At 45.4% G+C, this 14,206-nt stretch overlaps 1 protein-coding gene across 1 annotated transcript in view; it reads left to right on the forward strand.

The window, feature by feature from the left end:
• The first annotated feature begins 300 nt into the window (after positions 1-300).
• The window catches only part of CPEB1 (cytoplasmic polyadenylation element binding protein 1), a 46,308-nt gene continuing 32,402 nt past the window's right edge, over positions 301-14,206 (forward strand). The window contains exon 1 of the mRNA XM_023746930.1: positions 301-490. The gene's annotated coding sequence lies outside the window, so the exon portion shown is untranslated. The remainder of the gene's footprint in view (positions 491-14,206) is intronic.

Raw genomic sequence — 14,206 nt, forward strand, 5'->3', positions numbered from 1 at the left:
CATTGCTTTTCAGAGAGAGTGGAAGGAGGGAGGGAGAGAGACAGACAGAAAGACAGATATCAATGTGAGATCTCACATCACCTGGTTGCCTCCTGCACACTCCTGGGGAGCAAACCTGCAACCCAGGTGTGTGCCCTTGACCGGGAAGCAAGCCTGCACCCCTCTGGTGCACGGGCCAACGCTCTAACCACTGGGAACACCAACCAGGACCAAATCCTTATTACTTTAACTTCTGCTGTGGGGTTGAGAGAAGGAGTGAAAGTCTCTATTTGTCCTAAAGGAGTGTAAACCTGAATATCTTTGTTCTGTGTCTAGGAGGAGGGAGCAGGAAGGATAAAAGATTGCTGGGACCACCAGGAAGCCCATGCCCTCTCCACATGCAGCAATGCCAGTATCTTTCAAAAGATAAATGCCATATTGGATAACTCTCTGGATTTCACTAGAGTCTGCACTACACCCGTCAATCGAGAAGTTCATGATCATTTGCCAGGTGAGTTGGATTTGAAAACCAGATGCTCTGGGCCTGAGTGCAGCGTTGTTTCTAGGCAGCCTTCTTGCGAAGCCTGTGAAGAATGGCCTTGAGTCTCCGCCAGCACTTGCCCCTCCTGTAGTTTCCTTTGTGGGTCACCCTCTGAGCAAAGACTGCCTTTGATTACAATATGGAAATCTATTTTATGATGGTCAAGAAGATTGGGTAAGAAAGGATAGGTCAGAAGCGACAGGACTATTTACATAGAGAATTACAGTGCACGTCACAAGTGATTATAGATTTTCTGGTAGCACCATTTTTAAAAAGGTGTCCAGCTGGTGTGGTTCAATGGTTAAGCGTCGAACCATGAACCAGGAGGCCATGGCTCAATTCCAGGTCAGGGCACATGTCTGGGTTGGGGGTTCAATCCCCAGGAAGGGGCATGCAGGAGGCAGCCAATCAATGATTCTCTCTCATCATTAATGTTTCTATCTCCCCTTCTTCCTTCCTTTCTCTTAAAATCAATAAAAAAATATTTTTACAAATTAAAAAGTTCAAAGCGTGAAATTAATATTTTTTCTGATCCAACATATACAAAAAATTTTGATAGCATATAATCAGTATAAAGCCATTAATGAAATATTGTTTCTTTTGTTAATATTAAGACTTCTAAATCCAGTGTATATTGTGCATGTACAGCATAGCTTAGTTTGAACTACCTGCATTTGGAGTGCTCAGTAGCCACATGTGACCAGTGGCTACTGTATTGGATGGCACTAGCTCTTGCATATTTTAGTTGCTTTTAAACATGAGTGCAAGTCAACACGAATGAGTTCTTATGATACTGTATTTAGGGTTACTCCACAGCGCAGTTCCGCATCTCCTGAGGGTGACACTTCCCAAGGAGGTTTGGAGGTGCCAATAGCGCTTCATAATCTTTTTGTGTGGGAGGTGCAGCATGTTATAAGAACACTGATGGAATGTTTTTGATTTATATGAATGTGAACATTTTTTAATTTTTTAAATGGACCTTGGGAAAAAATGTGGCAACAACAGGGTTTCTCAAGGACAAGTGATTGCTGATGTTTAGTTACAAGTGTTTTATTTATTTTTTAACTTGGCCTTGGAAATAATTCCCACCAAGATGCAGGAGTATGTGAACATAGAGTAGCTCAATGTTTGAGGGAGACGTTTGTTAGGGAGACCGACTTGTGGTAATTGTAGAATTTGTTTCTATTATACTGGAGGGCAGTTGAGAGAAGGTCACTGGGAACGAGGGTTCTGTCTTTTCTAACTTCCAAAAAAGTGTAGATACATTATATTTTCTGTTAATTGGAATAAGCCATCAGCTAAACCTCATTCCCCTTTGCTTATGCTGAGTTAAGAATTCAGAGAATCTGCTTGGTTCTATATACATGTTCTGTTTTTCTCCTTTGAGAAAATTGTATGAATTCTATTCCAGTAAGAATGACAATCAACAATGGTTTAATTCTCACTGGATTACTTCACATATGCTGGAAACTTGTAGTTTATAGCAGAGTATTTTTCAGCTAATGCTAGGTTGTTGAATTGTCTAAGGCAAGAATGTCAAACTCAAAGGCTAACATGGACCAAATAAACAAGGTTTAAGTTTATGTGGGCCGCAAAAAAAAGTTTCAATTTTCATAGAAATGTGGGTTTATTTCGATAGAAACATGCCAAATACAAAGGGCTGAAATAAATGAGTCATTGTTAACATAAAATAATAGAACATTTTAATAAAAATTAATATTTTTTCTTGAACATGAACTTAGCAGACACTGAATAACTGCACAAATTAATAAGCATAAAGCAAATAAACCTATTTTTCTTGTTCTCCGAAAGTGACATATTTCCTTTTGCGCACACCAAACAAGTCAGTCCAAGACTAATGATGTGGCCATCGGCTGCTAAAATATTCGCTGCTAGTATCAGTGGAGAGAAATGGTGTGCCTGTGTGTAAGGCGTGTTAGGGAAATGAATGCAACATGACGATAGTAATCAGTCGTTAGCGAACGTTGTAGTTCGTCATTAATGATTATGTATAACAGGATATTGTAAAAATTAAGTTGTGAAGTTTTATTAAAATGTTTCTTACATACCGTTATATTGGCCGGGCTGCAAAAATATTCGTGTGGGCTGTATGTGACTTGCGGGCCGTGAGATTGACATGCTTGGTCTAAGGCAGTGGTCTCAACCTGTGGGTCGCAACCCGAACGACCCTTTCACAGGGTCGCAACCCGAACGGCCCTTTCCCAGGGGTCGCCTAAGACCATCGGGAAACATATATAATTACATATTGTGCTCTTGGGCAACCACTATGCGGCTCTTCCACACAATTTCTACCTCTGTAATTACATATTGTTTTTGTGATTAATCACTATGCTTTAATTATGTTCAATTTGTAACAATGAAATTGGGGGTCACCACAACAGAGGAACTGTATTAAAGGGTCGCGGCATTAGGAAGGTTGCCGACCACTGGTCTAAGGGAACGGGCCCATGGCTAGTGAGAGGGGAGCTGCGAAGAGTGTATGACCTCATTGTTAGGTGCCAGGCCCTGGTGAAGGTGTTGCCATTGCACTCTGCCCAGGTCAGCAGCTGGTCAGACTACAAGATATGTGTACTTGGTGGCCTCTTCGGATCCTTCTCAGGGCACATCCAAGAGATACAGTGAGAAGAATACCTTGAAAAAGTAGAGAAACCTGGGTTCTGAGGTAGACCCTGGGCAGTGAGATAAAGTAGACAGTGTTTCCAGCTGTTGGACAGAAGGGTACCTGCCCATCCTGCCTCACAGATTCTCCTGGGGCTCAGATGAGGAAGCAGGACTGCAGTTTCAAGGGACCTCAAGGAATTATAGGGAAAGCTGTGGTCAAGTAGCTGGTGTTCTGAGCCCTTCACACACACTTTGCCCCCATGTGTGGTCAGCTCTCTCCCTGTCCCCACTTGAGAGGTTATCTCAGGGTCTGCCTCGCCCAGAGCAGAGGGCGGCTTTCCCAAGTTTGCCCAGCAGAGCTCCTGACAGGCCAGATCCGCAGGAAAACCAGCCTGTGGCTAACGAGGAAGGAAACCTGGGTGTATATTTTCCATGAAGAACTTTAAGAGATAATCTGAATTGGTCGCTTCTGGTCTAAAGTAATCGTGAGCTCTGGCCAGTGTGGCTTGGTTGGTTGGGCATCGTCCTGTGCCCTGGGAGGTTGCTCGTTGTATTCCTAGTCTGGGGCACATGCCCAGGTTATGGTTTGATCCCCAGTGGGCGGGGGGTGGGTGGGAGGTGGGGGGAGTTCGGGAATCAGCAAATCAATGCTGCACTCTTGCATCAATGTTTCTCTGTCTCCCTCTCCCTTCCTCTATAAAAAAAAATAATAAACTATTCTAAAGTAATTATATTACATAAGAAAATAAACAATCTTAAGTTTTTGAAATTCTGAGTATGACAGCATTATAACTAGGGAAAATATGGCAACAGCTGAAGGTTAAGAAGCATACGTGAGAACGTTCTGCAGTGTCTGAACAGGATGCTTGTAGAAGACCGCACACTAATATAGAAAGGTAATTGCAGTATCTGAAATGAAACGACAGAGTACAAAACGGTACTCCCTTCAGTGTGTGTGTGTGCTGGGGTGATGGAGCTAAATGTACACAGGCTTTGCATCGATCGCATTTCACTTTAATTGCACAACTTGTTTCGTGTAGGTGTCCTCCTGTTGCAGGCGTTACGTACCATTTGTTTTTCATTTGAACAAATGTTTGTGGTCGTGACTGGTAAGGCTGTTTGTGTGCCAGCTGTGACCCGATCTCTCACCGTGCACCACACAGTGGGGTTGGTGACAAGGCATCCCTGGGAGGTGCTGTGCCGGTGGCAGAGGAGGGGAGATGGTGCCTGCGAGGGAACCAGGAAACACTTTAGGATGAAGCAGCCTTTGAAATGGGCTTTGAAGAAGAGGTTATTCCAGTGTAACTGGATGTTGAGTCGATATTTTTCCTGTCACTTCAGGATTGGCCATTAGGGTCCAAAGCTGAAAATGAAGAGATGTTCACTGACCTGTGGTCCACTGAGAGTCCCAGCAGTTGGGGTCAATATACTTTTCTGATCACTTACCAAGAGGCTCCAGAGCTGTCCCCGCTCCCACGGATACTCCCTCAGCCTTATTCCAGTCTGTACTAGAAGGCGGGGGGAGGGGGGGCGCGGGGTAGCATTTGGAGTGATCCCCTCCCCTTCTGTCACACCAAGTGGGGGACTGTCCTGTGAGAGCAGTGTTTGTACAGACTGAGGGAACTTCCAAGAATGAAGGCTGTGTACAGTCTGGCAGGCCAGTCAGTGGCATCACTCCCCTTTTGTTGGTCTTCGGGCTCTTCAGCCTGGCAGCCAGTCCAGGTTTCCTCATGTCCTCAGCCCGCCCTCCCTCCTCCCTCCTCCCTCCCTCCCTTTCTTCCTTTATATATTTCAGAGGGAGAGAAAGATAGAAACATCAATGAGAGAATCATTGATTGGCTGCCTCCTACACACCCACTACTGGGGATCAAGCCCATAACCTGGGCATATGCTCTGGCCGGAAATCAAACGATGACCTCCTGGTACATAGGTCCATGCTCCATCACTGAGCCACACTGGTTGGGCATGTCCTCAGCTTTCTAAGAGAAACTCTTCGCTACTGTGTTTCCTGTGGGATATTGTGGGGATGCCATAATGTTCTTTTATGAGACTCTCAGTCAGGGGTTGATCAGGAATTAGAACCACAATGAGTATTATGGACTAAGGGGCTTATTATAGGACTTAGGCTTTGCACAGATGAGGGAGGAGTGGGAGTTGAAAGATGAGAGAAGGGTCACCAACCAGCCCTCTTGAAGCATTGGCGGACAGTTGAAGCCAGGCACCTCTAGCCACCTGTCGGGCATGAAGGAGAGGGAGCTGGCAGAGATCTGCACCTGGTGGGGAGCTGGGCTTGCTCTTGTCTTCAGGACCTGCTGTAGGACAGAGAACTGGATGTGGTGTGGAGGAGAGCAGGCACCAGCGGAAACGTGCCCCCCTCTCTGTGTCTGTCCCTCACTCTGGCCAGGTCTGCAGACCTGATGCTCTTTACCGTCCTAGCCACCTGCAGAGAGATCACCTGTAGAGAGGAGGCAGAGCAGCACTTGGACTGGAAGAGCTGCAGTGGAGAGTGGGAGGGGAGCAGCCCATGAAGACTGTTCTCCAGTCCCTCTGCAGCGCTGCTCTTTCTCACTCTATGAGGTGTAGGAAATGTGATATGCGATTTCTAAAAGCCCTGGACTGCGTGGTACCACCCCCACCTGCTGGAGTGTCAGGGCTTTGCCACTGAGAGCTTAAGGCTTGATGCCTCAACCACAGGTAGGATTACTCCCACTTGAGTGTGTGCATTCAGTTTCTGGGTGTAGGTGTTTTACGTCTTTTTGACTGAAGGAGAGCTGAGCACATTTGCTGGGGGAGAGGGCGCTGTGCAGAGGTCCAGCAAGGCCTAAGGCTTCTGGAATCAATACTAAGAAGGGTGTTTCTGCTCTGAAATGAGGGGCTTGAACTAAGTGGATTCCCAGTTCCCTTCTATTCTGTGGTTTACTGTATTAAAATAGAAGTACAACCTAATTTTATATCGTTAGTGAACTAATGTCAAAGTTAAAATCTTTCAGTATAAAATCTTTCTTTGTAAAAATTAGGAAAATATTTTCAAATTCATTTAGGGGATGTTAATCTTATATATTTTTTCTTGTTAAAATAATATGTTCCTTGTAAAAAATTTCTGAAGGAAATAAGTTAGAAGGAAAAAATTATACATAGATTGGAACCAAGATGGCGGCATAGAAAAACACCGGTAATTGCTGCCTCCGACAACAACTTCAAAAATACAACTAAAAGGGAGAACGGTCATCATCCAGAACCACAGGAAGGCTGGCTGAGTGGAAACTCTACAACTAGAAGGAAAGAGAAGAGCACACAGACTCAGAGGAACTACGAAAGTGAAGTGCAGAGGTACGGAGGCTCCGGCGCTCGCGGAAAGGGGCGGGCACCTGAGGACGCGGCTGTCTTTTTGAATCGGGAGGGAGTCACAAGCTCCCGACTGCTCTGAACTCCGATTCCGGGAAATCTCTGGGGTCCCAGGACTCATACGGGGAGAAACTGGACAGTCTGGCAGCAGGCAGAACTCGGAACTTGAGGGCGGCTTTCCCTCAGAGGTGCTGGCAGCAATTACCAGGACACTGAGACGCGCGGCCCCTTAGGGCAGGGCTGAGAATCAGCCATAGCTGCTTGCTCCGCCCTGTTGATTCCGAGACCCCCGCCCCTTCCAGGCTGCTGCAAAGCCTTTTGCATATGAATGCCTGGGTCCTTTGCAAACTGACAATTACCTAACAAATTGCAGCTGGGCCAGACAGACCCAGAACTTCCAAGAGAAGGCCCAAGGCCCCACAGTAACTTGCATTGCTTCTCAGCTGGGCCTCATCTGGGCACCCCCAAACCCCAAAAAAGGAAGGGGAATCTGCATATCTCTTCGTAGCTCCTGCTGGGTAACCTCAGGAAGAGGCTTAATTAGCACCTCCTTAGATCCAAGAGCCAGTGTATCCAGTGGTCAGAGTGGGACCACCCAGATTATAACTCCTCAAATTCATAAGGAACACACTCAGGGGGCAGACTCAGTGAGCACCAAAGCCCCACTGAAGCAAGTCTTGCCCCAGAAGGGTGTCTTCAGCACAGAAGTTCTCCCACTGCAGACACAGCTGATTCTCACTGTCAATTGGCCTGGAGGTCAATTCCTCCCAGTGACACCTAAAACAACCAAGGCATAACTACAACAAGACTGTGCACAAAGCCCACAAGGGGGTGCACCAAGAGTGTCCACCTCAGGTAACTGGGGAGGCTGAGCCACTGGGCCCTGTAGGACACCTAGCACACAAAACCACTCTACCAACACAGGGAAGCAGACAAAATGCGAAGACAAAGAAACAGGTCACAAATGACAGAAATGGAGGAAAGCAAACGACTGGATATAGAGTTCAAAACCACGGTTCTAAGATTTTTCAAGAATTTTATGGAAACCACCGATAAAAGTAGTGAGATCCTTGATAAATGTAGTGAGATCCTCAATAAATCTAATGAGACCCTCGATGTTGTGATAAAGGACCAACTAGAAATTAAGCATACACTGACTGAAATAAAGAATATTATACAGACTCCCAACAGCAGACCAGAGGATCGCAAGAATCAAGTCAAAGATTTGAAATACGAAGAAGCAAAAAACACCCAACCAGAAAAGCAAAATGAAAAAAGAATCCAAAAATACGAAGATAGTGTAAGGAGCCTCTGGGACAACTTCAAGCGTACCAACATCAGAATTATAGGGGTACCAGAAGATGAGAGAGGGCAAGATATTGAAAACCTATTTGAAGAAATAATGACAGAAAACTTCCCCTACCTGGTGAAAGAAATAGACTTCCAAGTCCAGGAAGCGCAGAGAACCCCAAACAAAAGGAATCCAAAGAGGACCACACCAAGACACATCATAATTAAAATGCCAAGAGCAAAAGACAAAGAGAGAATCTTAAATGCAGCAAGAGAAAAAAAGTCAGTTACCTACAAGGGAGTACCCATACGACTGTCAGCTGATTTCTCAACAGAAACCATGCAGGCCAGAAGACAGTGGCAAGAAATATTCAAAGTGATGAATAGCAAGAACCTACAACCAAGATTACTTTATCCAGCAAAGCTATCATTCAGAATTGAAGGTCAGATAAAGAGCTTCACAGATAAGAAAAAGCTAAAGGAGTTCATCACCACCAAACCAGCATTATATGAAATGCTGAAAGGTATTCTTTAAGAAGAGGAAGAAGAAAAAGGAACTCTTACCATTTGCCACACCATGGATGGAACTAGAGAGCATTAGGCTAAGTGAAATAAGCCAGTCAGAGAAGGATAAATACCACATGATCTCACTCATTTGTGGAATATAATGAACATCATAAACTGATGAACAAGGACTGATCCAGAGATGGAGAGGCATTGATTGGACTGTCGGGCCTTGGAGGGAAGGTAGGGGAGGGTGGGGGTAAGGGGGAAAGATCAACCAAAGGACTTACATGCAAGCATGTAGGTCTAGCCAATGGACACGGACAGCGGGGGGTGGGGGCATGAGCTGGGGGGGGGGTAGGGGGTAACGTGGGTATAAGGACACATATGTAATATCTTAATCAATAAAAAAATATATTAAAAAAAAAAATTATACATAACCCCACTACTCTTGACATTTTAGTATCTCTCGTCAGTATTTTTCTTATATATATGTATTTATTAAAGTGAAAGCTTTCTGAACATACTGTGTAATAATTTGTCCCTTTATCTTTTCTCTTTCTGTCATTCATTTTCTGTATTTTTCAAAGCTACATAGCATTTTACTGTATAGACTAGAGGCCCAGTGCACAAAATTTGTGCACGAGTAGGGTCCTTAATGGCTACCTACCCGTGTATTATGAAGGCTGGGGCCTTCCTTATTCCACGCCGCCCCCTGGTGGTCAGTGCATGTCATAGCGAGAGATCAAACTCACGGTTGTTCGAACTCTCAAGGGGACACTTTGCATATTAGGCTTTTATATATATAGATAGATAGATGCATTATAGCATTTTTAACCTGGGTCCCTGGGTAGAATTCAGGGAGTCAGGTAACTTGGGCAAGTAGGAACTTAGATTTTTTTTCACCAATGCTGAACTGAAATGTAGCATTTCTTTCTATTATAAATGTAGGCAATAAGTCACAATGATATTAGCCTGACCTAATACTTTGGCAGTAATCATCACCATCAGTACGATGATCGAACATTTTGAATCTGATTCTTTCAATAGTCATTGCACATATATATTGAAATGTCGCTTATGCTCATTATTTCAAAATTATCACTTGCACATATTTAGCAACATTATTCTTAAAGGGTATCCATGGGCTATAGCAGACTGCCAAATAGTTCATGGTACAAAAAGTTAATAATTCCCCACTGCTGAGGTTAAAACTCTTGTCTGCATATGTGATTATTTGGACATAGTACAAACCCCTAAAAGTAAAACTGTTTCATCAAATAACTGTATTTTTCCCTCGCCGGGTAGCTCAGTTGATTAGAGAGTCATCTCACTACACCAAAGTTGCAGGTTTGATCCCCAGTCAGGGCACATAGAAGAATTAACCAATGAATGCATAAATGAGTGGAACAACAAATAGATGTTTCTCCCCCTCCCTCTCTCTCTCTCTGTCTCGCTAAAATCAATTTTAAAAATTTAAGTATCTTTTTTTTATTGTTGACAGTATTACCGATGCCCTCATTTACCCCCTTTGCCTCCCTCCACCAAGCCCTTACCCCACCCAGCCCTTCTCCACACCATTGTCTGTATGCATGGGTTATGCATATGTGTGTATATGTTCTTTGGTTAATCTCTTCCCATCTTCTCCATCCCCTTCCTCTCTGAGATCTGTTAGTCTGTTCCATGCATCCATGCTTTTATGTCTCTGGACCTATTTTGTTCGTCAGTTTATTTTGTTCATTAGATCCCACATATAAGTGAGATCATGTGATACTTGTCTTTCTATAACTGGCTTATCGCTTAGCATAATAGTCTCCAGGTCCATCCATGCTGTGTCAAAGAGATCCCTTCTTTTTCACAGCTGCATAGTATTCCATTGTGTAAATGGACCACAGCTTTTTTTACCCACTTATCTACTGATGGGCACTTGGATGTTTCCAGATCTTAGCTATTGTAAACAATGCTGCTGTGAATGTAGGGGTGCATATATTCTTTCTTACTGGTGTTTCAGGATTCTTAGTGTATATTCCCAGAAATGGGATCACAGTTGATTTTTTATTTTTTGAAGAAACTGTGCTGTTTTCCACAGTGGCTGCACCCATCTGCATTCCCATCTGCAGTGTACTAGGGTTCCCTTTTCCCACATCCTCACCAGCACTTACTGTTTGTTGATTTATCTTTAATGCTTTTCGTGCACATGTGAGATTACCTTCCCTTTCTGTAGTACTTGAAAAAACAAACAAACATTGCTCTTTAAAATCCCTAAGTTTTATATTCTGTGGCTCTACTGTGATTTGGCACTGTCAGGAGTCTTGAATTTGCTGTCATGTCTGCACCTGACATTTGAACACTGTAGTAACAGGTAAAGCAACATTTCATTGTGTTTGGATTATACTAGTTTTATTTTAAAACTAGAGGCCCAATGCATGCATTCGTGCACCAGTGGGGTTCCTCGGCCTGGCCTGTGGGATCAGGCCGAAACCAGCTCTCCGACATCCCCTGAGGGGTCCTGGATTGTGAAAGGGCACAGGCCAGGCCGAGGAACCCCACTGGTGCACAATCGGGGCTGGGGAGGGACACAAGAAGTTGGCCAGCTGGGGAGGGACTGCAGGAGGGCTCCAGGGCGTGTCTGGCCCTCTCGCTCAGCCTGATCGGCCAGACCCCAACAGCAAGCTAACCTACCAGTCGACTGCCTACCCCCCTGGTGGTCAGTGCACGTCATAGCGAGCAGTTGAATGGCCTTAGCATATCATTAGCATATTACTCTTTGATTGGTTGAATGGCTTACGGGACACTTAGCATATTAGGCTTTTATTATATAAGAAAGGATTTGGGGACACCACTTGGACAGCATGCTGTATTCCAGGACTGGAGTCTTTAAGACATTCTGCTTCAGAAACTCCCATACTGGAAGCTGTAGGTTAGGTGGAGCTGGACTTGGGTCCGTTTGCTCTCTATACATGGTATATGCACATGGCAGTGGAATCTTGGAAACACTGGATGTGAAGTGGACATTCCGCTAAATAAGCGGGGGGTGGAGAGGGGTAGTAGGAGCTGGTATTAAAAAAATGAACTGCTGGTAGGATGGGATGGATTTAGTACAACACTCCATGGGGGCCTAAGTGGAGAAAAGAGAAAGGATCCATTAATAATTTTATAAAATTACTAGAGGCCCGGTGCACAAAAATTTGTGCACTGGGGGGGGGGGGTCCCTCAGCCGGCCTGTGCCCTCTCGCAGTCTGGGACCCCTTGGGGATGACCACCTGCTGGCTTAGGCCTGCTCCCCGGGGAATTGGGCCTAAGATGGCAATCAGACATCCCTCCGGGAGCCCTCAGGGGATGTCCACTTGCCAGCAGGGATCAGCCCTAAGCTGCAGTCAGACATCCTTAGCACTGCTGAGGAGGCGGGAGAGGCTCCCACCACCACCGCTGTACTGGCAGCCATCAGCCTGGCTTGTGGCTGAGCAGAGCTCCCCCTGTGGGAGCGCACTGACCACCAGGGGGCAGCTCCTGCATTGAGCGCCTGCCCCTTGGTGGTCAGTGTGTGTCATAGTGACCAGTCATTCCCAGTCTTTCTGCTGTTAGGGTCAGTTTGCATATTATCCTTTTATTATATAGGATAGAGGCCTGGTGCACGGGTGGGGGCTATCTGGTTTGCCCTGAAGGGTGTCCTGGATCAGGGTGGGGGTCCTGCTGGGGTGCCTGTCCAGCCTGGGTGAGGGGCTCATGGCTGTTTGCAGCTAGTTACACCCCCTTCAGGGTGGGGGTCCCCACTGGGGTGCCTGGCCAGTCTGGGTGAGGGGCTGATGGCTGTTTGCAGGCTGGTCACACCCCCTTCAGGGTGGGGGTCCCCATTGGGGTGCCTGGCCAGTCTGGGTGAGGGGCTGATGGCTGTTTGTAGGCTGGTCAAGACCCCCCCAGTGGGGACCCTCACCCCATGGAGGTTTGGCCAGCCTGGGTGAGGGACTGATGGCTATTTTCAGGCTGGCCACACCCCCTTTAGGGTGGGGGGGTCCCCACTGGGGTGCCTGGCCAGTCTGGGTGAGGGACTGAGGGCCATTTTCAGGCTGGCCAAGCCCCCCAGTGACGGAAGCTCCCAGCCTCTCCTTTTTTTCTTTTTTATTCTGGGATTTATTTACCTTCTATAATTGAAACTTTGTTGCCTTCAGTGGAGCTCAGAGCAGGCCACGGCAGGTGGGAAGCTTGGCTTCCTTCATCACTGGAGCAACCAAGACTCCTGCTTGCTCCATCTCTGTGGCTGCCGGCTGCCATCTTGGTTGGGTTAATTTGCATATAGTCGCTCTGATTGGCTGGTGGGCATGGCTTAAGGCATAGTGAAGGTAAGGTCAATTTGCATGTTTGTCTTTTATTAGATTAGATTATTTTTTTAAGTCTGAGTTGGGATGGTGAGAGTGTAAACCTGGGCTGAGCAAGTGCCCCAGAGCAAAAGAGAGGCAGGAGACCAAGGACCTGAATTACACACAACACTCTTACTTGCAAATGAACAAACACCTAATTAGAGCTAACTTTAGCAAAATGTGGGATGTGTCGGAAGGCTTTTGGTATATAGGTCACAGGGTAGGAAAGAAATCTCTGAAAAATTAAATCCGCGAGCCGAATCCGGTAGCCTCCAATTTTGTCAAGACTCTGCCTCTTTGCTGCCTCTCTCTCAGAGTGAGTTTCCTGTTTGTCTTTTACACAGTTTCCTATTATCTGAGAAAGGGGCTATGCCATGGGTGGGCAAACTTTTTGACTCGAGGGCCACAATGGGTTCTTAAACTGGACCGGAGGGCCAGAACAAAAGCATGGATGGAGTGTTTGTGTGAACTAATATAAATTCAAAGTAAACATCATTACATAAAAGGGTACGGTCTTTTTTTTTTTTTTTAGTTTTATTCATTTCAAACGGGCCGTAGTTTGCCCACAGCTGGGCTATGCTCACATCCCCTGGTGCTATGAAGCCAGGAAATATATCTTTCTCCACTAGATAAAATTGGGAAAATCTCAAGGAACGGCTCCCAATTAGCTTGGCTTGCATTGTGCACATAGCTGGACGGGTCTCTGTAGTCATAGCTATGGGTTATTATGGGCCCGGGTTGGGTCCGATCTATGGACCTTTGCAGTGATCATGGGCAGAGCCCTGCAAGAAAATGGCATTTGCCTTTAAGTCCACTTGGATGGCATAGGAAGAAACAGTTCACCAAAATCCTGGTGTGGGGGAGCTTTTTAAAAGCATGATCTTCGGGATTCATGAAGTCGGCAGCAGCATCTTCAAACGTTTGTATGCATCTTGTTTTTATAAAAACAATGTACCCCACAGTGAGATACCAATTCATACTCTTTGGGATGGTCGTTGACCCCAAAAAACCCACCAATATAGTAAATGTTAGCGAGGGTGTGGAGAAATTGGAATACTTGGGCTTTGTGTAATGTAAGTGGTGCAGCCACGTGGTAAACAGCATGGTGTTCCTAAAAAAAAGATTAAACGTAGAATTAGTATTATGATCCAGCAATTCCACTTCTAGGTTTATATGAAAAGAATTGAGTGCAAGGATGTGAAGACACATTTGTACACTGATGTTCATAACCGTGCTATTCATAATAGCCAAAAGGTGGACAGATGGATAAACAAAATGTGGTCCATCCATATAGTAGAGTATTATTCAGCCTCAAAAGGCAAGGAAATTTTGAACCACAACTTGGATGAACCTTGAAGACATTAATGATACTAAATGAAATAAACCAGTCACAAAGGACAAATATTGTATGATTTCACTTCTATGAGGTATGATTTCACTTCTATGAGGTACCTGGAATAATTGAATTTATAGAGACAGAAAGTGATTATTGGAGGCTAGTGGAAAGTTCGTGTTTCATGGGCACAGAGCTTCAACCTGAGATGAAAAAGTTCTGGCACTGGATAGT

This window comes from Myotis lucifugus, unplaced genomic scaffold, assembly GCF_000147115.1.
Source record: "Myotis lucifugus unplaced genomic scaffold, Myoluc2.0 scaffold_765, whole genome shotgun sequence".
Lineage (NCBI taxonomy): Eukaryota > Metazoa > Chordata > Mammalia > Chiroptera > Vespertilionidae > Myotis > Myotis lucifugus.